General features: G+C 41.3%; 1 protein-coding gene across 15 annotated transcripts in view; it reads right to left on the reverse strand.

Moving 5' to 3' along the window:
* The window catches only part of FOXP1 (forkhead box P1), a 518,592-nt gene that overhangs the window by 238,981 nt on the left and 255,379 nt on the right, over positions 1-24,232 (reverse strand). The window contains exon 1 of one of the 15 annotated variants that reach the window (XM_034777579.1): positions 11,496-11,780. The exons of 13 other annotated variants lie outside the window; for them this stretch is intronic. The gene's annotated coding sequence lies outside the window, so the exon portion shown is untranslated. Of the gene's footprint in view, positions 1-11,115; positions 11,205-11,495; positions 11,781-24,232 lie in introns of those variants that run through there. One more of the 15 variants, XM_034777581.1, reaches the window with a different exon arrangement.

Raw genomic sequence — 24,232 nt, forward strand, 5'->3', positions numbered from 1 at the left:
ACAACCCTGAAGTAGAAGAAGAATATTATTTCTAATTTATATGTGGAGCTACAGGGACACAGAGATGCTAAGAAATTAAACACGGGCTTAACTTTAAGCACATGCATAGCCCTACAGAAGCTAAGCATATGCTTAAGTGTTCTGCTGGAGTGTAAGTGACCTCCCCCAGGTAAGAGGAGGACTTAGTAGTGGCGCTGGGAACAGGACACAGATCTCATCTCCCTGTGCCCTTAAGAAATTCTGCCATCCTCAAAAAAAATTGGGGGAGGGAATCAGGCCGAGGAAGTGGTTTTTAACCCAAGCAACTGGAGTGAATGAATGTAAGCTGAAAACTCAAGTCCTCATCCATTATGTCATTGAAATGGGTGGCAACCAAATACCAGATGAACTTGTGTCTCTCTTTGGAGATCCCTGGATGTGAGTCTTATACAGCTTAATATGTATATATCTGACACTAAACAACTAATGTATTTTAGGTATTCCCACGAGGATCCCAAACTGGTGAGTCTTAAGAATTTCTTATAAACGGGCAAGAGGCTGTCCCAACTACTCTTGCCCTAGATAGGTGCTTATGCTGATGTAACCAGTCCACAGGAAACAATCGGCAGGTCGGAAATACCTATAATCTGATCTGGTTGCAGAGTTTGCTAGTTCCTCCCGTGAGGTTTTCCCTCTCTTCCATGACACAGAAGGAATAATCTTCGAGCTCAGCTGAGCAGTCTACCACTGCAGCTTTGTGTGCTTCTGCAATGTGCGATCATGTGATGGAGAATTTGGTTGCGTACCATCCTGCCAGGACCTCTCTCTTTCCGTTCCAGGAAAGGAACTTAGGCTCAGGAGGCAGATATCACTTTCTTCAAGAAACCAGACCGGGGCAAAAGACTATACTTAAAAGAGAGGAGGGAGAACAGGAAAGGACAGCCATTTTACCCATCTCCTGACCAAGGTAATAGCTACCAGAAAATGAGGGATGACTGGGGTTGGAAGTAGGGTTTACGAAGCCTTTGAAGAGAATATTCAAGCTCCAATATAAAAGTGCGGATCTAAATTGTGGGAGGATACAAGATGCTACCTTGAGGAATCTGGCTATTACAGGATTAATGGGTACCATCCCTCCTGCTCTGAATGCCAAACCTTGGCCCCTGAGGGTACCTGGTTCTTAGTTTGTCCAGGCCTGTCTGTAGGAATTCTGCAGTACACAGAGAGGAATATCATCCAGACCTGGTACCATTATTTTTAAAACAAAAGAACTCTTTAAAATATTAAATAAAGAGCCAGTTGAGTGTCAAAATACACAAATATCTTGTTAGGGACTAAAATGTGTCCCCTCGAACTGAAAGCCACCGTACCACTTATGTCTTATGTAAAAAACTCATTTGATGAGTATCAAAAAGTAGAGCATCACTGGCATGCAGCCTCATTCCTTACCTACCCTACAAATGTCTGTCCACAGTTTGTTAGGTAGATGGAGGGGTGCAGAGTGAAGCAAAATCTAGCCAGACATGACACAAAAGTGAACAGCAAGCACAGCTTCCTTGCTGATAATTTTTATAAGCACAATTTCTAACCCAACTCTGGTTTTGTCTTCTGCAAATGCATCTGATTAATTCTCCCCTCTGATTTTAGTTAACAGTGAATTAGCTAGTGCTGAGTCCCCAAAAGTAGGCTTTACTTTTACAATACAATTACTGAATATAAGGCTGTCTTCCAGGAAAGATTTCCTTTCTTCAAATCAGTTCTCTCCTCTATGGACCAACAGGCTCAAGTCTGGGAATTTTTTTTCCTTCTTCTCCAAATGTTAGTCTCTTTTTCCTGACTGCTCAGATTCTCTCAGGCGCTGTGATCTGAAATAGTAGCAATAATTGTATTTCCTATTTTATTACTCATAGTTGACCCTTTGATCGAAATCCTATGATATTTAAGCATATTTATACGGTCATCTTGCACTTCTAAATCTAATATGAAGGAAGTTATTGACTCCAAGAAAGCTCCAAGATCAGGGCTTTCTCTTCCCATAGAAACTCCATGGACTCAGATTATTTTTTTTTTTGCATCCATTTAACTTTCCATTATTTCACTCTGCCTGCCTAAGTACTCAATGTTTTATAAATGATATAAACTCTTTCCACTTACAGGGAAGGCCTCATCGTTTTTTCACACCCGTTTCGGATTTATCCAGCTATTGTTCCACCTTGCTGGCGCATCTGTACAGACCCAAGTTTGCCTTCTAAAGCAGATACTGGTGCCTGAAGTCCATCTGTTTTGGCACATGCAATAGTAAGGGTAAATGTTCTCAGGTAAGAGTTTTCCCAGTAGGAGGAGAGAAACAAGATGGCCAATTCAAGATGCTCAACACTGCTGCAGGGTTAGTCTTGAAAGCCTTTTGGATTTCATCTTAATTTGCTAAATAATTCTTGATTTGGACCCACGGGATGCCACAAGTTGCAGCAGAGCTTCAAAATATATTCCCATTCAAGTTGTAGGAGGTTTTTTGACTGTCAAGAGAGGTGCTATTTTTAATTTCATTTATTTATTTTACAGGAATGGAAGGAAATGGACAGGACTCAGTTGAGGCAAGTTTTGTTTTGCACAGGAGGCCCTGCTCACAAACCAAGCTCAACTTCAAAGGTGTGTGTGGTGGGAGGGGAGGGGGCGCTCATTGGGACACAAGGTGCATGAAGAGAAGCAGTATGACCGGTGGGTTCTTTGACACTATTTTAAATACTGATGTAAGCCCAGAGTAATTCCACTGAATTCAGTGGAGTTACTCATGATTTGCTGCAACGTACCTGAGAGCAGAATTTGGCCTCTGATAGGTTCCTAGAGGGGATGCCCCTCAAGAGGCTTTATGTGCATGCCAAACAGCTACAGAATTGACAGTTCTTTGCAAAACATCTTTGTACTCACAGAAGACCATCTATGGGGTTTCTTTTTTTGGAGTCAGGGAGACCAAGGGCTGAATTCTGTGGCAACATAAATGGCATTGCAAATTGGTATTAAAACAGGGGTAAGTGGCGAAGTAGTGTTGGTGATTTAGCAAACAGTGCGTGTGCACCTAGATTTAATTTGTTGTTTTGCAGGGACTGGCAGTAAATGAGAGAAACAGAAACTACACCCTCTCAAACCAGAAAAGAATTTGCCCCTTCGAGTGCTGGTGATGGTGCAGGCATAAAAGGCAGCGGGGGGGAGTTTGCTTTATCTTCAACCTTTTTGCTAATCGCTTTTCCTGTTACGCCTCACACTCGCAGGATGTTTGTTCTGTGAGGGATTGCTCCTGGTCTGACCACACCCATGTTGGTTCAGTCAGCTACACTGGACATCATATTCTCCAAGGACAGGACACAGCCTACTGCACCAAGTGCTCACAGATTGAAAATACTGATTAAACTGTTTGCTTGGTGTTCTCTTACTTCCTGCATGTATCCCCTAGGCCCAGCAGCTGACATCAGAAGCCAGGTAGATTCTCTCAGGTAGATTTGCTGGTGAGCCATTAGTTTAGGGCTGTCTATCACTGGGGAACAGCTAGAAGTATCTCTATATTCTGTAGGGTGCCTGGAGGAGAGAAGCGTGTTCTGCTGGGTGCGGACATCTTTTCTATGGTCTTTCTCATTTGAGATTTGTGCGTATTTATTTATGACTGTACAGTGCCTACCACCCTGGAGAGATGCGTTTATAAATGTGAACAAATTAAAGAGCGAGAGAGAGAAGGAGTTCATCCTGCTGTGAAAAAGACTTGTGGGGATTTTATTCAGAATTAAGAACACCATATCAGAAGACTGTGGGCCCAGGGCTTAGACAATTTCTCTTTTTTGGTTATTACAGGATAGGATCTCAATATTTGTGATCCCTTCTAGGCATGGGAAGACTGTGTTCTTTTGGGTATGAGTCAGGGCTCCCAAGTGACATATACAGAGAGACAGAGAAAGCTCTTCCTTTTTTATTCTCCAGACCCAAGTTTTGGAATACTTAAAGGGTCTTTGGATGGAACAGCCCTTGGGCAATAAGGCATCCCAATAGTACCATACCTTGTACGGGCTTCTTTATGGTAACCTGTTCTGTTTGCATGCAGAATCACGTACCAGTCATTTGTGTATCGTACTCCGGAGATGGCCATTCTGCCTAAGGGCTGCTACTAAACCAGTATTTCTGATGACCTACAGAACGGATGCTAGATTGAAGAAGGGTCAAGACAAAAGTTGAAATTACGTTGATTTACTGACTAGGAGACACAGACACATTGACATGTGTCCTGTATGTCTATTTATGTTAGTAGGTTTAAAGGAGGCCAATGGGGAGGGAATGGTTTCCATTCAAAAATTTTGATACATCATATGACAGACAATCCACTTCAGGCAGGGGACTATTCTTGCCTCCAATTCTTGATGCTCAAGATATTTTTAGGGACTAATATGAAGTAAACTGCCTCCAACCTGGAACAGTTGTTCTGGGATAGGTTCACTGGCTTTGTTCTCCCCCAAAAGCATGTACTGCTGTGAAGGCCTTTTGTCCAGGGGGGAGAGAGATGAAGGCAAAATTGTTCTGGAAATGGGGAAAGTTTTCTTAAATTCTGTGAAATAACTTTTTGGGAAAACCACTAGTACCCAACAGTCCAACCTCCTGTGACTCAAGAAATCTTCATTTCTACAGAAACCTTCAAGGCACTGCATAGCAAGCTGTCTGAATTGGTATTGATTTGATCTCCACAAGCTGGTTGGAGTTTGTTGTTCTTCAGAAAGAAGTGGAAGGAGACACTTACTGAAAATGTAAATCCAGGTTGAGATGTGAAGAGAGAGAGAGTGTGTGTGTGTGTGTAATCTCTTCAGAGATAAATTGTATTTTTTTAAATCCATAATGGAATGACAAACTCCTAGAAAGGGGAGGGGTCACAGATGGTAGGAAGGTCTCTGCCTAAAACCTCTTTTAAGGCAGCATTTACAACAGCATCTTTTAAAGGGCAGTGCATTCAAACCATTATGGTGGAAAATCCCTTTCCCTCCAGACAGGAGATCTGGTAACTAAGACAAGCAATTTTACAGAGTAAGGGGTCACATTGTTATGCTCGTTAAACATCAAAAGGCATCAGATGAGATTCCTTTATATCTCCTTAGACTACAGCAGGCACTTTCATCTGCCCATTTTTTGGCAAATGCAGTAGTATCAAAGCTGTAGTAGCCCAGGATGTTTAGGAGAGGTAATGTATTCCTACAAGGACTGAGGATAACTCTTCCTCAGTACCCACTGGCACTGTTAGCGGCATTTTCTTCATTGAGAGAAGAATCCTTCGAGCACAAGGATGATGCCGAGAGCTGAAGCCAAGAGCTCTTCTCCACAGGAAGCCAAGAGATCTTACTGATAGATTTGGCTAGTATGACTTTAGCATCTGGAGTTTTCCCAACGGGACTGAAGTACACCTCTACCTCGATATAACGCTGTCCTCAAGAGCCAAAAAATCTTACTGCGTTATAGGTGAAATCGCGTTATATCGAACTTGCTTTGATCTGCTGGAGTGCGCAGCCCTGGCCCCCACTGAGCACTGCTTTACCGCGTTATATCCGAATTCGTGTTATATCTGGTCATGTTGTAGAGGGGTATATAGGAGGATCTGGGGCAAAAATCTATCAGGGATGGTACTTGGTCCTGCTGTGAAGGCAGGGGACTGGACTCAATGACCTTTCAAGGTCCCTTCCAGTTCTATGACATGAGGTTTGCGGGGGGGAGGGATAGCTCAGTGGTTTGAGCATTGGCCTGCTAAACCCAGGGTTGTGAGTTCAATCCTTGAGGGGCCACCTAGGGATCTGGGGCAAAATCAGTACTTGGTCTTGCTAGTGAAGGCAGGGGGCTGGACTTGATGACCTTTCAGTCAGACTGGTCCCTTCCAGTTCTAGAAGATAGGATATCTCTATTTATTTATTTATTTATTTATTTTACAACCTTCTGGAGTGGCCAAGGTGAGTTTTGTCTGGATTATTTTATGAAAACAGAAATCCCTTTTTCCTGAGAAGGTTGGTCGAGTTATCAGATGCCTGGTTATATCAGCAACTGAGGCCTCTTGCGGGATCGAGAAACGCCTAGGAGCTCTGATGCCAACCGGCAGGGGAATCATTGCAAGTTTCACCCTCCTCTGAGGAAGAAGGGCTCAGCGCAGGTAGAGGAGAAATATCCTTTGAGGACTTTGAGCTAGGAAAAATATCCCTGGGAGGAGCTATGAAAACTTTGCTCTGGACAGGAGCTGAAGTTCCCCCTTCCACGTGCACACTTCGTTTCTGATGTGGTGACGGAGGTATGATATTCCAGATGTAGCCTGGAGACAGCAGAGACCTTGTTGAGCCAGATCACTCCCATAAAGAGGTTTCAATTTGGTCCTCTCCACAGAGATGGACTGACTTTCTGATGTCCTCTTGAATCCTTTGTTGTGGATGGAGACCAACGTCCATATCAGAGTTCTATGGGGCAATGTACCACATGATTTTTCTTGATACCCCCCCATGGTAAATATTCTTCCTTGATCCAGATCCATGTAAATGGAGGGGGAGGAGAGAATCAAAATACCTAAATAACTATACAAAGAAGACTGCAGTATTGCATGAGAACTTCCTAAACCAAAAGAAAAAGAACATTACATTGCAGAACGAGGAAGCTATCAAACACAATCAACCTAACTCGAGATAGGAAAACAACTACAGATTAAGAGGGGAACCCCACACCACAGGCTCTACAGGTGCGCATGCGCACACACACACAAAAACACCCAAACCACTTGGCTGGGAACGGTTGTCAGCTTCGTGCCAGAGCGGGGACCAAACCTGACAGCGGGGCAGTTAGATCACACGCTGACAGATCCACTGCTGCTGTTGCTGACAGTAAATTCAGACTGTCAAGAGTACTAGAACAGTAGTCTCCCATAGGACAACTGCTGGAAACAAAACTGTCATGGAAAGCATATGGGAGACACATGGAATTGAGACGAAGTGCAGGAAAACCATAAAAACTGAAGTCTCATTAAATACCGGACAGTTGGCAAATACAGAACCTCCCATTTGTTTGCTGTGTACCATAAAGGGTGGAGGAGATAGGGAGCAGTGTGCCTTAGCAGTCAACAGTTTTTACACTATTCACCCAGGAAGTGACTAACTTGCATGTTTATGAACAGCACAAACTGTTTTTGGTCATGGGACCCTGTTCAAGAAAAGAACTGCAAAGATTTAATAATGAACTTTAGTTAGCTTTGGTCACCCACACACCACTGGCTTTTGAAGACTCGCCAGCTGCATCCAAAAAATCTAGTGATGGACTTTATTTCCATAGGCATTTAACAATGAAAATAGCGAACCATAAAAGTGAGTAGCTACAAATAGAGCAAGAATCAAAAGCCCTGTTCATTCCAGGTTATTTCTCAGGGTGCCACATTGCTGTGAGAATATTTTAGCTCAGTTATATGGTAAATTGGCAAGTATTAAACCCACTCAAATCGGCATATAAATGTTGCCATTTTATTTTTGTTTGGTTTTGGTGGCTTTTGTTCAATTAAATCAAGCATTTTAACAACATTAAGAGGCATGCAAATCAGGTATATATGTAACTAATATAATTTTTTAAAATTAATTTCTAATATATAATGTAATCCACATGAGATGCACAGAAGGCAAAAGTAATGAATAAAGTAGGATGACAGAGATAAACCACTCAGATTTAAATTCTGACTACAAATCATATAGGAAGCTTTTTCACAGCATATGCTTAATTTTAGGGATTATCTAGTGTGCTAATATCTTCATTATGTTGCACATTGTTGTACTTGGGTGACTTTTCTACAACACTGCACTACTCTACAATATTCTACAGTAATGGTCCAATACACTACATTTTACAAAAATATTATTATAGTGCTTAGGACTGTTACTATAAAATATTATAGGGCTTTGTTGAGGTACTTTTTATATGGGGGTTTGCCAAAAAAACAAAACAAAAACGCTTCGTTGATCAGAAAACCTGTAATGTTCTACAGAGAAGACACTTCCACCCCCTGTTAATCTCAGCTTCTTAAAGGAACACTCAGTAAGATAATGAATCCTTCAAATGTTACATCTTGTGTCTTGCATTATTGTGGTGCAGCAACTCTCCACATCAAACAGTCATCAGCACTATTACAAAGTGGGCTTATAAGAGAGTGGCTGAAAAGACGCTGTGTGAAAAGAAGTGGAAAATTAAAGCTGAAGCAGTCGAAGAAAGGGCTTAATTTACTGGCATGTACAGTATGCAAATGAGATTACTCTCAGCTTAACTGCATCATTTATGTCCATAATAACGGCATCATCATTACAGGGCTCAAATTAAATTACACCATAATTAGCATATCAAAGTGATTGGTTAAAGTTTAAAACAAATACCCAATTTTGTTAATGAACAGCTGTAATTGTCATGTACACTTCAATGAAAACTCCCTAAACAAATATATGTTTTAGAACAGAGAAAGACTTTGAAGCAGACAGGTCTGCAGCGGAGGTAAATTACCTAAAAAAGAATGACACAGACTATTCTATTAATGTTAATATATGCTCCTCGTTTTCAGGTAATAAAACATTCTATCAAAACAAGCCTTCCACTCATATTTATACTCCTCTGCTGCAGCTGACAAAGTAGAGAGAGACCCGCTTTCCACTTTCAGTGTCAGTGTGAACTGGGTGACCAGCCTGCCACAAGCAAAGGACATGTTCAGCAACATGCTGTTACATAAACTCCCTTTGCTGGTTTCAAAGACTTCAGTATTACAAACTTGCTGAGTGTTATGCTGTGATTTTCCCCCTCATCCAAATAGGAAAAGGGGAAGAAGAAGAAAAAAGAAAAGAAAAGAAAATCATTTCCTGCTAACTCTATACTGTCGACCAGTACTCTAGTGAACTGATGACATGATAGCATATTAGGCAGTCTACAATTCAATTTATTCTAATCTAATAATATCGACACAGCAGTTTCAAACGAGGAACTGTACCAGAGAAGTTTTTGCTGCTCTCCTCTCATTAAAATAAATAGGGAGGTGGGACTACTGGTTTTGTCAAAGTCATCCTGACAGTCAGTAACCGATTTCTATAGATCAATCACTGCAAATGTATACGGTAAATATGCAGTAAAAAAATAATTTTCATGCAAAATGAATTTTAATGCACGAGGAAGCACACTACATGTTATTAAAATATTACAGGTAAGCTTTCATGCACTTGGTTTTGATAATAATCTTCACTGTACAAGGCCATAATTGCACAGCAGCAGTGCCAGGGGAATGTAGCACATATATAACAAAATAAACCCTTCATGTCCCCCCCCCATACATTTACACTGTTATATAAAAACAACAGAAAAAGTATATTTTGTGCTAAAATTGGGAATGCACTTTCAAATATACTTAACAAGCAAATTGAATGTCTTATTAAAACCGTATTATCAAAACAGTGTTCAAAAATTTAAAGAAAGTAGCTTTTCATTTTATTCATCGAGGAATCCATTAAAGCCTAAGCTCTGAAGTAGTATGTAAATTATGTGCCTTTCAAGGTAGAGCTAGGGCAAATTCACTCCATCAACTAATGATGAACCTCATTATGTGCAGGGAGTATTCATAATGAGGAAACAAGCCACCCGCCATTCCATGTTCTAATATAAATCCCTGTAAAATGTGAATATCTCCACATCTAATTAAAGGCTACTAATTCCTAGCCCCCACTCCAACCCCCCCAGGCTCAAAAAGCAAAAATATAAATGTGTTTCAAACAACATACTTTGGTTTTTAAAATATACTTATTGATGTTTACTATTCTGTTTTAATTAAAAAATAATCATTCCCAGCATTCTAGGATAGAAAGTTTTGGAGCACAAAGTTTATGTTAAATGACTTGATTTTATATTTTAAAGAGAGCTTCAGATTAGCACAGGTTAGGCTGCATACTTCAATGGAAAAATAAATAAAAAGCAGAGGGAAAAATCAGTCGGAATGTGCAAGAAATAACATATACATATTTTTAAATCTTAGCCATCGAGTTTTGCTGCAGAACCGAGACTTCCATAAGAATCCAGAGGGACCATATAATAAATAGAGGAGGGGAAAAAAAACCATTAAGTAACCAAGCATACAACAGGTATTTAAAATAATTTTAGAATGATGCTTTATTTTGGAGGAGGCTGTTTGCCTTTTAAATCCTGTTAGAACTAATGAAAGAGAATAATGCTGCATAAAACAGGTTGAAGTAAAAGTGCTCCTGGACAGACTCACCTATGTTTGATAGTTGTACCTACAAATGCAGCGTCCATTCCCAAGATCAAAAAATGTATATTTTATGCGGGGTGTTATGTAACTTACTATCTACACACCATGACTTCATTTGCTCTTGCACTAAGTTATGAATTTGCTCTCTATATTTTCCACAATAAAAGTGAACAGGCTTTAAAGAATCCTCGGAACAGAACGATGTACAAGTGTTCCTTGTTAGGGTGTTTATTATATTATTTTTTAATTTCCGAAGATGTACAAAAGTACACAGCCAGCTAAGAGAGTTTAGTCTGCAGAAAACACCCACTTTGTCTGAGTAACATACAGACTAAAAACCAAAATGACAAACAGACAGTTTAAAAAAATAACATAACTCTGTTCAGGGCATTAAAACACTTGGACAGTCACAGAAAAGGCTACCGTACCTTAAAATTATGCCAACCAAAAAGTTGAAATCCTTGTGTGAAAATACCCATTCTCTTGTCATCCCTATGAAACCTTATTTAGAATTTCAACAGAAATTCACAGCTGCCAAAAGAAACGTGAACTACAAAATCATAGATGCCACAATGGAACATTTTTTAAATCAAATGGAATACATAGATTAAAATACTTTAACAATGTAGATTCTCTGGAAATAACAGAGCATACTACAGAAAGAAATCAAAAAGGATGCTGCTTCTTTAAGTTACATAAAAATAAACTACACTACATAAAGCTGTTACAGTGTACGCTCTCTCATTCCTAGACTCATGGAGGATTTTTTTCTCCTTTTAGGTCAACCAGTCATGCACTAGGAAGACAACCCTCCAAAAATAACTTGTCCCTCCCCCGGAGCACACAGTTTAACAACCTACCTTTGTTCTGGTGTTGCAGATAATAACTGGCAAGCCTCAAGACCATGAGGATTTTGGAACAACCAAGAGGGTTCAGACAAACCACAAGTAGAGAAGAAGAAATAACAGAAAAGCCTCTAAAGAAACTGTTCTAGCTGACAATTGGTAGCACCAAGCCAGTATTTACAGCACTGTTTACACTGGAGTGAGTGCACCTCTGTTCCATCAACATCTACAACTAATGGCATTTTTAGAATCCAGGCATGATAATTAAGAGACATAACACATCACTGTTTAGGAGAGGGTCTGAGAGATCTAAGCAGCATTTCTTTACAATGTCTATACCACTGATGAGCATTAGTTTGAGTGACAAAGGTCCCAAGCTAAATCAACATTCTTACCTTAATGTTCCTAGTAAAAGGCTCCGGCAAACATAACTCATGAAAGGCGTATGCAAAGATATGTCTCAAGGAATTAATCCACAGCCCTCACATGAATTGCAAAAAACAGTGGCTTACATTTCCAAACAAACGCAGCTCACTTTGGACAGCATGGTATAATGCAGGTTTACATATACAGAGCTGTGTGTCAGAAGGAAGAGTTCTTTAGGATTTATTTGACACTTATTTTCCGGGAAGCCTTTTGTGGAGTTGTGCCGTTTGTTTCTTATTGTCTGAGAAGCAGTTAGAAGCTTCTCCCTGAGGGGGCCCCTCAGCCCCTGGCTCGGCCGCTTTGACAGGGAGGTAACCATATTAGGATGTGTATGGTAAAGTAAACAATAACATAGTTGCAATGAAATGGAAATTTTTTTTTTTTCAGCTAATGGTGTTGGTGTCAGTCCTGTTTTTAGCCTTCCCACTAGTTTTGTTTTCTAGTTTAAACAAGCCTTCTTGTTTAAAAAGGAGGATAAAAAAAAAAAAGTGTTGCTAGCTTCCAAATTTCTCACTGTGAGATTTTTGAGAATGTTTTACTCACAGGGAAAAAAAGCTATTTAACATCTAAATGACGACATGTCAAGTTCAATCATCAAAAATACACACCTAGACTTCTGAGACCTCTGAATTATGGAAGACATTTGGATGCTAAAAATATGCTTTAAAATGCAGAAAACAAGTGGATTAGTGAAGTCCAACCACATTTCACAAAATCACTAACTGGATAAACTAGCTGTGAAAAATCCTGCAAGTTCGCTGGTTTTAAAGCTCTGAAAATGCAGGATAAAACACTTGAATCAAATTGTAAAATGCAGGTGTCAAATTATTCTGTTCAATCAGAAACAGAGCTCAAAGTGCTTCCCATGTAAAAGTTCCTATACAGCCACAGTCACGAGAAAAGTTCTGCAGTACAAAAAAATACTTTAGACCAAGCAAGCAATGTTATTTTCATACCTCAATTCTAAATACTAAACAAATTGCCAAGAACAGCAAGCACAGTATCTCACTACACTAAAGGATTAGCATGTGAAGAGAACTACTGATGTATAATGTGTGTTAAGTCTTAGTAGTAGTAGCCAGCCTGGGCAGGGAGTCACAGCTGTAATATGAAACAAGTTTCCATGTCTTCATGAATTAGGTAAGAGGCCGCTCTTTGGAGCGGTTGTCCTGCAAAGCAAACCAACATGAGGTTGTTTAAGTGTTTTGCACTACCAGTCAACATCAGTTGTCGAACAATGGGAAAAATGCAGTGCTCCTCTGAAAAGAAACTGACAAAAGAGACCATCGATGCTCTCTCTGTACCAGGCACCAGGATGATAAAATAGATTGGTGGGATAGGGGGAGGTTAAGGTAGACAGGGGAAATAAAGTTGGTATGAAATTATACATACAATTTAGAACATAGGCAGATTTCCCTTACAAATACAATACACACTTGTATTGCCAAATCACACTTAGCTTTGACTTCTAGCAACATATACACTTCTCTCTCTCAACATATGGAACCTTAAAATTCTTTAACAATTTTTTTAACCCAAGCAACTATAAAATTACACAGCATAAGTTACTTATCTGTGCTGCCTCTTCAAAGAAAAAAAGTTGAACTTAACACAGAGATATCAAAATCAATAAATCACACAAACAAGTAGCAGTTCAAAAGTTCAAAGACATGATGGCCAGTTCACTATGTCTTAGCACTCAACCAATAATAACCTGACTCCATCACTCCTCATAGTATAGACAATTTCATAGCATCATTTTCATTAGCCTGTCTCACTGAAAATTGCTAGCTATTTATGTATACGCTAAAATAAATTAGCCATTTCATCGAGCAGTGTGATTCTTATAAAATACATTAACACAATACTCAATTTTCCAGTTGAAGTAAATAAATAAATCAATGAATTCAACACAGAGTGGTTTTGGTTTTTTTATTTTTTATTGTGGAGCTTCAGCTCTCAGCATAAGTGTTTTTATTGGGTTTATTTGTTTCAATAAAAATTGAAATGGGCCAGTGATCTTAGCAGTCGGATCTGGAAAAAAAAATCTAATATTTAGAAAGAATACTGTGCAATACAGCTAACTTGTTATATATGATTTGTTCAAAAATCATTTTCATTACAGTTATTAAACAGCAACTCCATTTCAAATGGTCGTGGGGTATTTTTTTCTTTCCCAAAACAAAGAAAAGAGTATTATGTCACCTGGTGTTGTAGCATTTGGCACTACTATGCTGGAAACCCACGCTGAAAAGACAGTTTTAAAATCACACACTACTGAGGCTGGAAACCTGATGCATCATGGGCTATTTTGCAGAGAAAATGGTTATGGGAAAAGTTCCAGTATTAATACTCTTTCACCACCTTTGCCATCTGACTCCTAGAATGCTGTTGACGGTGGCTATAAGGAAGTCTACATGCCATCAGAGGCAAGGTGAGAAGATGCCAGCAGGATGGGAAGAGAGGACCTACACAGAAGGGTTGTGCAGGTGAGATGGTGAACAGGAAAAAAAGTAGCTCAGAAATAACAGATTGTAACGATGTCTGAGGTGTTGTTGCAGCCATGTCAGTCCCAAGATATTAGAGGGGCCAGGTGGGTGAGGTGATATCTTTTATTGGACCGACTGCTTCTGGTAAGCTGAAAGCTTCTCTCTCTCTCACCAACAGACGTTGGTCCAATAAACGATATTACCTCAACCACCTCGTCTCTCTAAGACGGTACAGAGACATGGCAAGGTTGCCGCTGTGTTGCAATTTACTTCTAATAGTGCCTGAACAATCCCTAGTGCTGGCTCAATAGAACTGTGTGACATGACGCTATGCCCAAAGAAGCAGCCGCCGCACACTCAACATTTGGCAACTGATCCATAGACACCACAAAGAGGGTGTGGCATGCGGGGAGGTGGGAGGAGACAGGGAAATCAGCAAGTACTCTAGATCTTGTCAAACTAGTGTAACCAACCTCAGAAAAACAAAAACCAATGCAAGTTAATACTGTCTGCAACAAGCCTGCTTTACATTGGACAGGTCAGATTTTAACCTTTCAAGCTCACAGAGACTGCCGTTGGAAGGTAGGTCTGATTGCGGATGGCAAAGGGCTCAGACTGTTCATGGGTTATGGCACACATATTGGCATCCACCACAATGCAAGATTCTCCGAAGAGATCTCCTGTTTTTGCTGCACACATTTGTTTTCCCTTTTAAGACATGCCTGCTGTGCTTTATGACAGAGTGCATTCTATGTGATTTAGAAGTCATGCTAGAATGCAACTTAGTATTCCACTTTCTATACATTTTCTACAGAAGTTGGGTCCTCCCATACTGTTTACAATAGACCAGATTCAGATGCCTTAATTCCCACTGACTGGCACCTTACTCTAGGAGAAGACAGTTCAGAACCTGGTCCAATGAAAGGACAACACATGTCTTAATGTCTTGAAAGCCCTAATGCTCCCACCATCCAAAAGACAATGAAAAAACAAATCAATATAATTTGCCCATATTTTTATTTTTAATTTAGGGGTGAATCTGTATGAACTTTAGCTCTCGTGAAAGCTAGTAAGTATATTATCATTAATTATTACTTGTTGTATTACCATAGCACGTAGGTGCCCCATTCATGGACAAGAACACCACTGTGCTAGATGCTGGGCAGTGTATGTTCTTCCCAACACAACTGTGCCAATTCACCTGAATTCCTGCCTTGAAAACATCCCAACTAGCCCCGTGCTAGTCTATCCTAATCAGAGACTGCCTAAATGGGTTAAAACATACAGTTGTCCTAGGATGAGGATAAAATGCCAGTTGGGACCAAGAAGAAATCAAAATCTTTTCCCCTTGTGACTGGAACCAGTTTTGAAGGCAGGGCTCTAGGAGTGAAAAGCTAATAAATTAAATGACTATACCATTTAGCCTATCATGTTTTCACATAATTTCTATAAAACAGCCACATATAAGTAGCACACTTTGCAAAACGTATCGTGGTTACAGAAATTTGTCTCTTTCAGATTCACATTTTAACCTAATCTGACGTGAAAGTAAATATCTGATCTCAATTGTAATGACCAACTATAAATAAAAAGCTTCTACCCAAAATGCACAGTGCATGAGGATAGTGTTTTTAAGTATGATGTCACTAGTGACCTATTGAACTACACTGCACGTGTCAGACAGACGTCTGTTTCTTAAATTGCGGTAATAAATTAGTTGCCTCAGAATCTGTTCTGTCAAGAAAACACGAAGCTTTCCTATTGAGATAAAAGTTTAATGAATGTTTCAGTTTAGGAGGAAGAGTTAAGATTACTATTGATGTGGGGAAATGACTGCAAGGCCCGTTGCTGAATGCTGTAAATACTTACAGCTGTCAAATGGAGGCTCCTTGACAATGGGCGAATGCAGGAGAACCAAAGCACAGCTGTAACAACTTAATTATATTAATTAATATGGAAATACATAGGGGTGTTAAACAACAAACGCAACTGCAAGTATTCACCCTGGATTTAACAATCTGCGCAAAATTCCTCTCTCCTAAACTGGTGAAGGTCGACCACCTGACATGGTCATGCAGTAACAGCAGCATGGAAGGTGGCGTTTATTACACACCTTGAAAGGGTCGTGGAACCAATTTGAGGAATTTCAGCTCTCAGGAGTGGGGGATCACTGCAGCAGTATAGCCGTCTGCAACTCTGTATCATGTCATTTGCCATCATTTAAAAAGGAAAAGAAAAACCTTCCCGTCATTCTCTTCTTGCCCCAGACCCGTTTTATATCAGAGTGGCATCAAAGCAGATAATCCTTGACAGGGTCGGGGGCCTCCTGACTCTGATGTGAGAGGAGAGACTTCCATTACATACAGAATTACAATGTAATGTTACTTTATTATTATACACATGTATGTAGTGCACTCTCTCTTCAGACATACCCACACTCCCTCGCTGCGTGTGTGGTTTGCATTATAGGCGGTGCTGGTAGCATTGAAGTGGTCTGATTTTTTTTTTATTATAAGACCTGTTTTTATTCGCTTATAATTAAGGTTTTTGTCATGGTTAGTTTTAGTAAAAGTCACGGCAATAAACAAAAATTCACAGAAGCCTGTGACCTGTCCCTGACTTTTATTAAAAATAATCGTGACAAAATGTGTGTGTGTGTGCCTCCCAAATTGTAGTGCCCTAGGCGACCGCGTAGGTCGCCTAATGGGTTGCGCTGGCCCTGGCTGTAGGGTCTCCCCACTGTAGCTCAGAGCTCCAGGGCTGGCAGCTGGGAGTTGTGGGGGGCCCCTGTGCCTACAGTGGCTGAGAGCTCCAGGGCCCCCGCTGGCTGACAGGCTCCAGCCCCACCGCCCAGGGGCTGAAGCGGAAAATGTCACAGAGGACTCTGGCACTCACAGATTCCATGACCTCAGTGATGTAATCTTAGCCTTACTTATAACTTTGCCACCGTTAACCATTTGGGCTGAAGTTTTCCATGAGTTGGGAGCGAGACAGATACCGGTAGCTGCTAAGGGAAATAGGGAGTGGGAAAGGGGCAATGAGGTTGGATCCAAGAGAATGGGACTAGCTGGATGAGGAGAGTAAGAACAGGAATCAGCGTGGGAGGGAAGACAGTTCTGACAAGGAGCTGGAGTATGGGGGAAGAACTGGAACTCACCGGGCAAAGAGCCTGGGAAAAGGAGGCAGGAAAGGGGAGACCGTTTGGAAGACGGAGACTGGAGGAGGAACATGGGGAAGGAGACTAGGAGTGGGAGCATCTGGGGAAGGGGGAGAAGAGACAGACCAGATGAGGAGGCGAAAGCAGTACATGCTGATCAAGGAGTTTGGAACTAGTGTGGAGAGGGATAAAGACTGGGAGTCGGAGTGTGACTGGGACTTGGACAGAGAGACAGGGGAGGGGACTAAGAATGGCTGGGCAAAGAGACAGGGACTGGAGCTATAAACCTTTGGAGTGGAGTATGAGGTAGAAAATGTGACTGGGACAAGGAACCAGGGATGGGGAAGAGACAGAACTGGGACAGGGACAGGTTGGAGGGGATGGGGCAGAAGGGAGTCAAACCTGGGTAGAATGGGCAGAGAGTCTGTGTCCACTAGAGCAAACGTCCCTCCTGAGCCTGAAATTGAACCCAAGATTCTGAGTCTCGGTTTTCAGCTACTTATAATTTTGAGCATCTTTAACCCTTTGGGCTGAAATTTTCCATGTCAAGTTGTGCGCCTCAGGCTGAATATTTTGGGGGGAAATTTTGCAAAATGGTTCTGCCATTCCTCAGAATGAGGTTAGGGAGGAAAATACATTGTTTTTTCCCCCCCATATGAAAAAGTTATTTGATAGGCTTCCCACATCTACTTGAGAATAGTACAGCCTTGAATTATCTGATTGTATGTAGAATTTTTGCCAATCCCAATTTCCTCTACAAAACTCCCTCTCTCTGTTGCTTGTCAGTCAACTGAGAATGCACCCTATATAAAGATTTCAAAGAGCCTCCCTTGAACTCAGCAGAATCCCCCCCAAGATATTTGTTGCTAACGGCGATATATTTGTACATCGTGAGTAGTAGGAACAACCCATAATGGCATTCCCAGTTGGAAGTATTTGTGGGTGTAGGGCTGCGAGGCCTCATGAAGACTGTGTCCCAGCACGTGCGACAAACATTTTTGGTTGGAGAGAGCTCTGAAGGAGCCTGTTCTTATGATAACCAATAGCATACTTAACAGTTACATAGTCCAATTCATGATAATACAATATTTCATTTTGGAGATTTAAAAGTCACACTTGACCAACTTACAGTGAGACACCATATGCTTCATCAAATCACCACCATTTTTATTCACAATCTAGCGCAAAAACTACAGGGAAAGTTTCATTTTCAGTAACTCACTGAGGAGGGTACTGCTACCAACCACTGAAAATCCTCCTATCTCACCAATTTTTATGTTACATTCAAATATATTTTCTTCCAAAGCAGCATTCCATTTCCCAGCATATCTCCACAGCAGGCCTTATCAAGGAAGGGTAAAAGAGTATCCAATTTAATATCTGTTTTGCAGGACAGGAGATTTCTTCATATCTTATGCAGCAAGGAAAGCTGCAGGGGAGGGTTTAGTAACCTAAGCATCACATTTTAAATACACAGACTCCCTCAAACCACAGATCCCATCAGGGTCGACTTAGCTCTTCATGTGTATGAGGAGATAAATTAAGTTTCATGCCGTTTACTTTGTGATGATCTTTCATATGACACCTTAAAAATTAAGTTCCTATCCACTGTGCGTGGACTTATGCCTTAACTACAAGACTTTAACCTTCAACACACAGTCAAGAAATCTAGGGTGAAATTCTGGCCTCACCGAAGGCAGTGGGAGTTTTGCCACCGATGTCAGTGGAGCCAATATTTCACCCCTGGGATCTACACCCATCTCTTCCTGAGTTTCTGGGTGATTTTGAGCAAGTCAGTCAACCTCTGTGTGCCTCAGTTTCTCCATCTGTTAAAGGAAGAAAATACTATCTCACAAGGGTATTGTGAAGCTTAATTTCTTATTGCTTTTCAAAGCTCTATGATCCATGAATGAAAGACGCCAGAGAAATATTTATGATTATAGATCCCATGACAGTTTTTGTAACAGTAGGACCTTGTCCTCATGTTCCTGGCCACAAGTGACCTCCAGTATTTCAGTGCGACACACCTCCATTACCTGAAACCCACTCCATCCTAAAGGCTGTGTGCATATCAATAAGGTTGTACAGTGTACAAGTTATTTTGCAATCTCCTTGAGAGGAGAGGCACCATACTAATGTCAAATGCTGTGTTATAGCAATCCACAGTCGCATAAACTGTAATCTCTCTGCACTGTCCATATCTTACAAATAGCTGCAAGTGCAAGAGAAGCGGCAAGTCCAACTCCAAATGGACTTGGAAGGACTCACCAAGTGGACACACCAGCCAACAGAAACAGAGCTAGCAGTGTCTTTCAAACACATTAGTTAATTAAGTGCAATGAAAGCCTTGAAAGTGCATGTGCGAGCGCACATACACACACAAAGAATATGGCTGGGGAAGGGAGGAGTCGCATTAAAAAACATCATATATCAAACATGCCCACTGCTGAAATTTCCCCTGAACTACCAAGAAGTCTCTATACCATTAGGAACTGCATCTTAAAGACGCAGCAAAATTGGAGCACTGAAATGGAAGGCAGTTACCATAGGCTCACTTCAATTGTGCTCTGCCCTTTCTCTCTTCCTTCCCCCACTGCAATTATTTTGATATTTTTAGATGTTTAGAGACACAAGAGTCTAGGAAAAGAGAAAAAGTCCAGCCATGTTGCAAATTCATAAGGAAATAAGATTGAGGAGTGGAAATTATTTTCCCGGCAAATGCTGATTAGTTGGGGAAAACTCCCCGGAACAAGGATTATCTTTGTTATTTGGTGGGGTTTTTTGGTTTGTTTTTGTTTTACAGTCCCTAGTACAATGGGACCCAGTTTTTGTTTGGGGTTATTAGGTGCTACCATGCTAGAAATAAAAAATGCTACTAATAATAAAGGGCTGCAGAATATGGAAACATTCTGACATAGCTACTCCTGCCCAGTACAGTCAGATATCAAACATTACCTTGTCTTCTGGCTATACTTGTAGTTGTCCTTTACCTGGCTTGATTTATATGCTTTTTTTGGTTTTTGTTTGGTTTTGTTTTTTTAAGCTACATCTATCCTTCCACTCCAACTATTTGGAATGGTTTTGACCTATAATGTGTTAGTTTATAGAGGCCTCATCTGGGCTGGTGGGAAACAGAGATTAGAAACAGAATTTCAACTCAGTCTGCACATGGTTCCAGCCAATAAGGTTTTTAAAATACGTTTTAGCCAACCTGGGGAGATGGCACCAAACCATATTTTGAAAAAGCCAGGTTTCAGCCTAAACTAGATGATTATGTGCCATAGGGCAATTGGTATTTAAATCATTTATAGGCAGAGGATAAGTGCTCTCTTAGAGCAAAAGAAACCTAACAAATAATTATGGGACAGATCCTACATTCTCTTGAAGTCGCTGCGAGGTTTGCCACTGACTTCAACTGGAGTGGGATCAGACCCTTTGTTGTAAGACAAAGATATTCCACATACACCCTTTAAAAAAATTTGAATCTGCTAACAACAAATGACTAAACCCAGGGTTGTGAGTTCAATCCTGGGGGGGGGGGCATTTAGGGATCTAGGGCAAAAATCTGTCTGGGGATTGGTCCTGCTTTGAGCAGGGGGTTGGACTAGATGACCTCCTGAGGTCCCTTCCAACCCTGAGATTCTAAGATCTTATTTCCAGGCTGAACAGTCCCAGTCTTTTAAATCTCTCCTCATCTGGAAGCTGTTTCATCCTCCTAACCATATTTGTTGCCCTTCTCTGTACTTTTTTCAATTCTAAGATATCTTTTTTGAGCTGGGGCAACCAGAACTGCATGCAGTATTCAAAGTGTGGGCGTACCATGGATTTATATAGTGGCATTATGATATATTCTGTCTCAGTATCTATCCCTTTTCTAATGGTTCCTAACAATCTGTTAGCTTTTTTGACTGCCGCTGCACATTAAGCAGATGTTTTCAGAGAACTATCCATAATGACTCCAAGATCCCTTTCTTGAAAGGTAACAGTTAATTTTACACCCCAACATTTTGTATGTATAGTTGAGATTATGTTTTCCAATGTGCATTACTTTGCATTTATCAGCACTGAATTTCATCTACCATTTTGTTGACCAGTCACCAGTTTTGTGAGATCCTTTGTCACTCTTTGCAATCTGCTTTGGACTTAACTATCTTGAGTAATTTTGTACCATCTGCAGACTTTGCCACCTCACTGTTTACCTTTTTTCCAGATCATTTATGAATATGTTGAACAGCACTGGTCCCAGCACAGCCCCTTAGGGGACCCTGCTATTTACCTCTCCCCACTGTGAAAAATGACCATTTATTCCTCCCCTTTGTTTCCCATCTTTTAACCAGATATTGATCTATGAGAGGACCTACCCTCTGATCCCATGACTCCTTACTTTGGTTAAGATCCTTTGGTGAGGGACCTTGCAAAGGCTTTCTCCAAGTACACTATATCCACTGGATCACCACTGTCCACATGGTGTTGACCTCCCTCAAAGAATTATAATAGCTTGGTGAGGCATGATTTTCTTTTACAAAAGCCATGTTGACTCTTCCCCAACATATTGTGGTCATCTATATATCTGATAATTCTGTTCTTTCCTACAGTTTCAACCGATTTGCCTGTTATTGAAGTTAGACTTACTGGCCTGTAATTGCCAGGATTGCCTCTGGAGCCTTTAAAAAAAAAAAATAGGTGTTACATTAGCTACCCTCTAGTCAGCTGGTACAGAGGTTGATTTAAGTGACAGGTTACATACCAGAGTTAGTAGTTGTGCAATTTCATATTTTAGTTCCTTCAGAACTCTGTTTAGTAATTAATTTATTGTTTTGTTCCAATATCTCCCCTATTGACACTTCAATCTGGGACAGCTCCTCAGATTTGTAACCTAAAAAGAATGGCTCAGGTGTGGGAATCTCCCTCACATCCGCTGCAGTGAAGACCAATGCAAAGAATTCATTTAGCTTCTCTGCAACAGCCTTGCCTTCCTTCAGTTCTCCTTTAGCACCTGGATCATCCAGTGGCCCCACTGATTGTTTGGCAGGCTTCCTGCTTCTGATGTATGTAAAAAAAAATTTTTTGCTGTTAGTTTTTGAATCTTTTGCTAGTTGCTCCTCATATTCTTTTTGGCCTGACTAATTATACTCTTATGCTTGACTTGCCAGAGGTTGTATTTCTTTCTATTTTCCTCAGTAAGATTTGACTTCTCTCAAAAACTGGATGTCTTTTGGTCTCTAACCACCTCTTTTACTCTCTTTAGTCCTGGTGCCATTTTTTGGTACTCCTCCTGGTTTATTTTATTGTATTTTTTTTGGTTTTGTTTTGTTTGTTTTTAATTTGGGGTATACATTTATTTGGAGTCTCTACTGTGACGTTTTTAAAAAGTTTCCATGCAGTTTTCAGGCATTTCACTCTTGTGAATGTTCCTTTTAATTTCAATTTAACTAGCATCCTCACTTTTGTATATCTCCCCTTTCTGAAGTTAAATGCTACTGCGGCGGGTTTCCTTAGAGTTTTCACCCCTACAAGGATATTACATTTAATTACATTATGGTCAATATTACCAAGCAGTTCAGCTATATTCACCTATTGGGTTTTCTGTTTTTGTAGACTTTCTGATCTCCCTGAGCAGTTCACAATTACTGTCATTACCCTGGTCAGGTGATCGGTAGTATATTCTTACAGCTATATTCTTACTGTTCAAGCATGGAATTTTTGTCCATGGAGATTCTATGGTACTGTGATTCATTTAAGATTTTTGCTATATTTTGACTCCATGCTTTCTTTCACATATAGTGCCACGTCCCCACAGTGTTCCCTCTATTTTTCCCACCCATGTGCAGAATTAATTTTGTTATGTGCACCAATATGGAGGTGATGCATGACACAGTACCTTCATATTGGTGCACATAACAAAATTCAGGTGGTGGGGGTGGAGCTGAGAGGTTCAGAATGTGGGAGGGGGCTCAGGACTGGGGCAGAGGGTGGGGTGCAGGGGTGTAAGGGCTCCGGCTGGGGGTGGGGCTGGGGATGAGGGGTTCAGGGTGCAGGAGGGTGCTCTGGGGCTACGGCAGGGAGAGAGAGCTCTCCCCCAGCTCTCTCCCCCCCACAGCAGCACCTCTGGCACCTCTCCCCCCCGCAGCAGCTCTGAGGCTGGGACCACAGGATAGGTGCCCCTCCCGCAGTTCCCACAGGTCCGGTCCACCCTGCCCAGGTTCGGGGATGGGTGCCCCAGCCGCCACAGGTCAGGTCCAGGCCGGGCTGGCTCACCCAGGTCCTCCCCAGTGACGACAGGACTGGCCTGGTCCACCCTGCCCAGGTCCAGGCTGGCCACAGGTCCAGGCTGGCCCACCCTTTAATCTCTTACATAGCAGCCTAAACTTTGCTTCCAAGACCCTCCCTCCTACCTTTCCATATGTCACTGATCCCTCTGTACCATGACCACTGGCTCCTCCCAGCACTGCACACAAGTCTGTAGAGCTGTCTCGAGAGGTCTGCAACCTTCACACCTGGCAGGCAATTCACCATGAGGTTCTCCTGGCCATCACAAACCCAACTATCTGTATTTCTAATAATCAAATTTCCCATTACTATTACCTGCCTCTTCCTAATAACTGGAGTTCCCTCCCTCAGTGCAAGAGGATACCATGACATCATCTGGAAGGAGGGTCCCAACTGTGGGATTGTTTCGTTCCACTCCAGTTTGATAATCTCCTTCCCTCAGTCTTTTACCCTCCTTAGCAGCACATAGACTGTCAAGACTGGAGGTGGGTAGCTCTACTGTGTCCCGGAAAATCTCGTCTATGTATCTCTGTCTGCCTTAGCTACTCCAGTTCAGCCACTCTGGTCTCATGAGCCTGTCCTCGGTCTCTGAAGGCCACGAGTTGCTTGCACTGAATGCCCACATATGCCACATGCCCAAAAGGCAAGTAATCATACATGCTGCATTCAGTGCAATACACTGGATAGCCTCCATTCTGCTGCTGGACTTCTGCCTGCATTCTTTTTTACTTTGCAGGGGTTTTTTTGTTTGTTCTCTCTGTGTGTGGCTTTCTTCCTTCCTCTTTGAGGG

The sequence above is a fragment of the Trachemys scripta genome, chromosome 7, assembly GCF_013100865.1.
Source record: "Trachemys scripta elegans isolate TJP31775 chromosome 7, CAS_Tse_1.0, whole genome shotgun sequence".
NCBI lineage: Eukaryota > Metazoa > Chordata > Testudines > Emydidae > Trachemys > Trachemys scripta.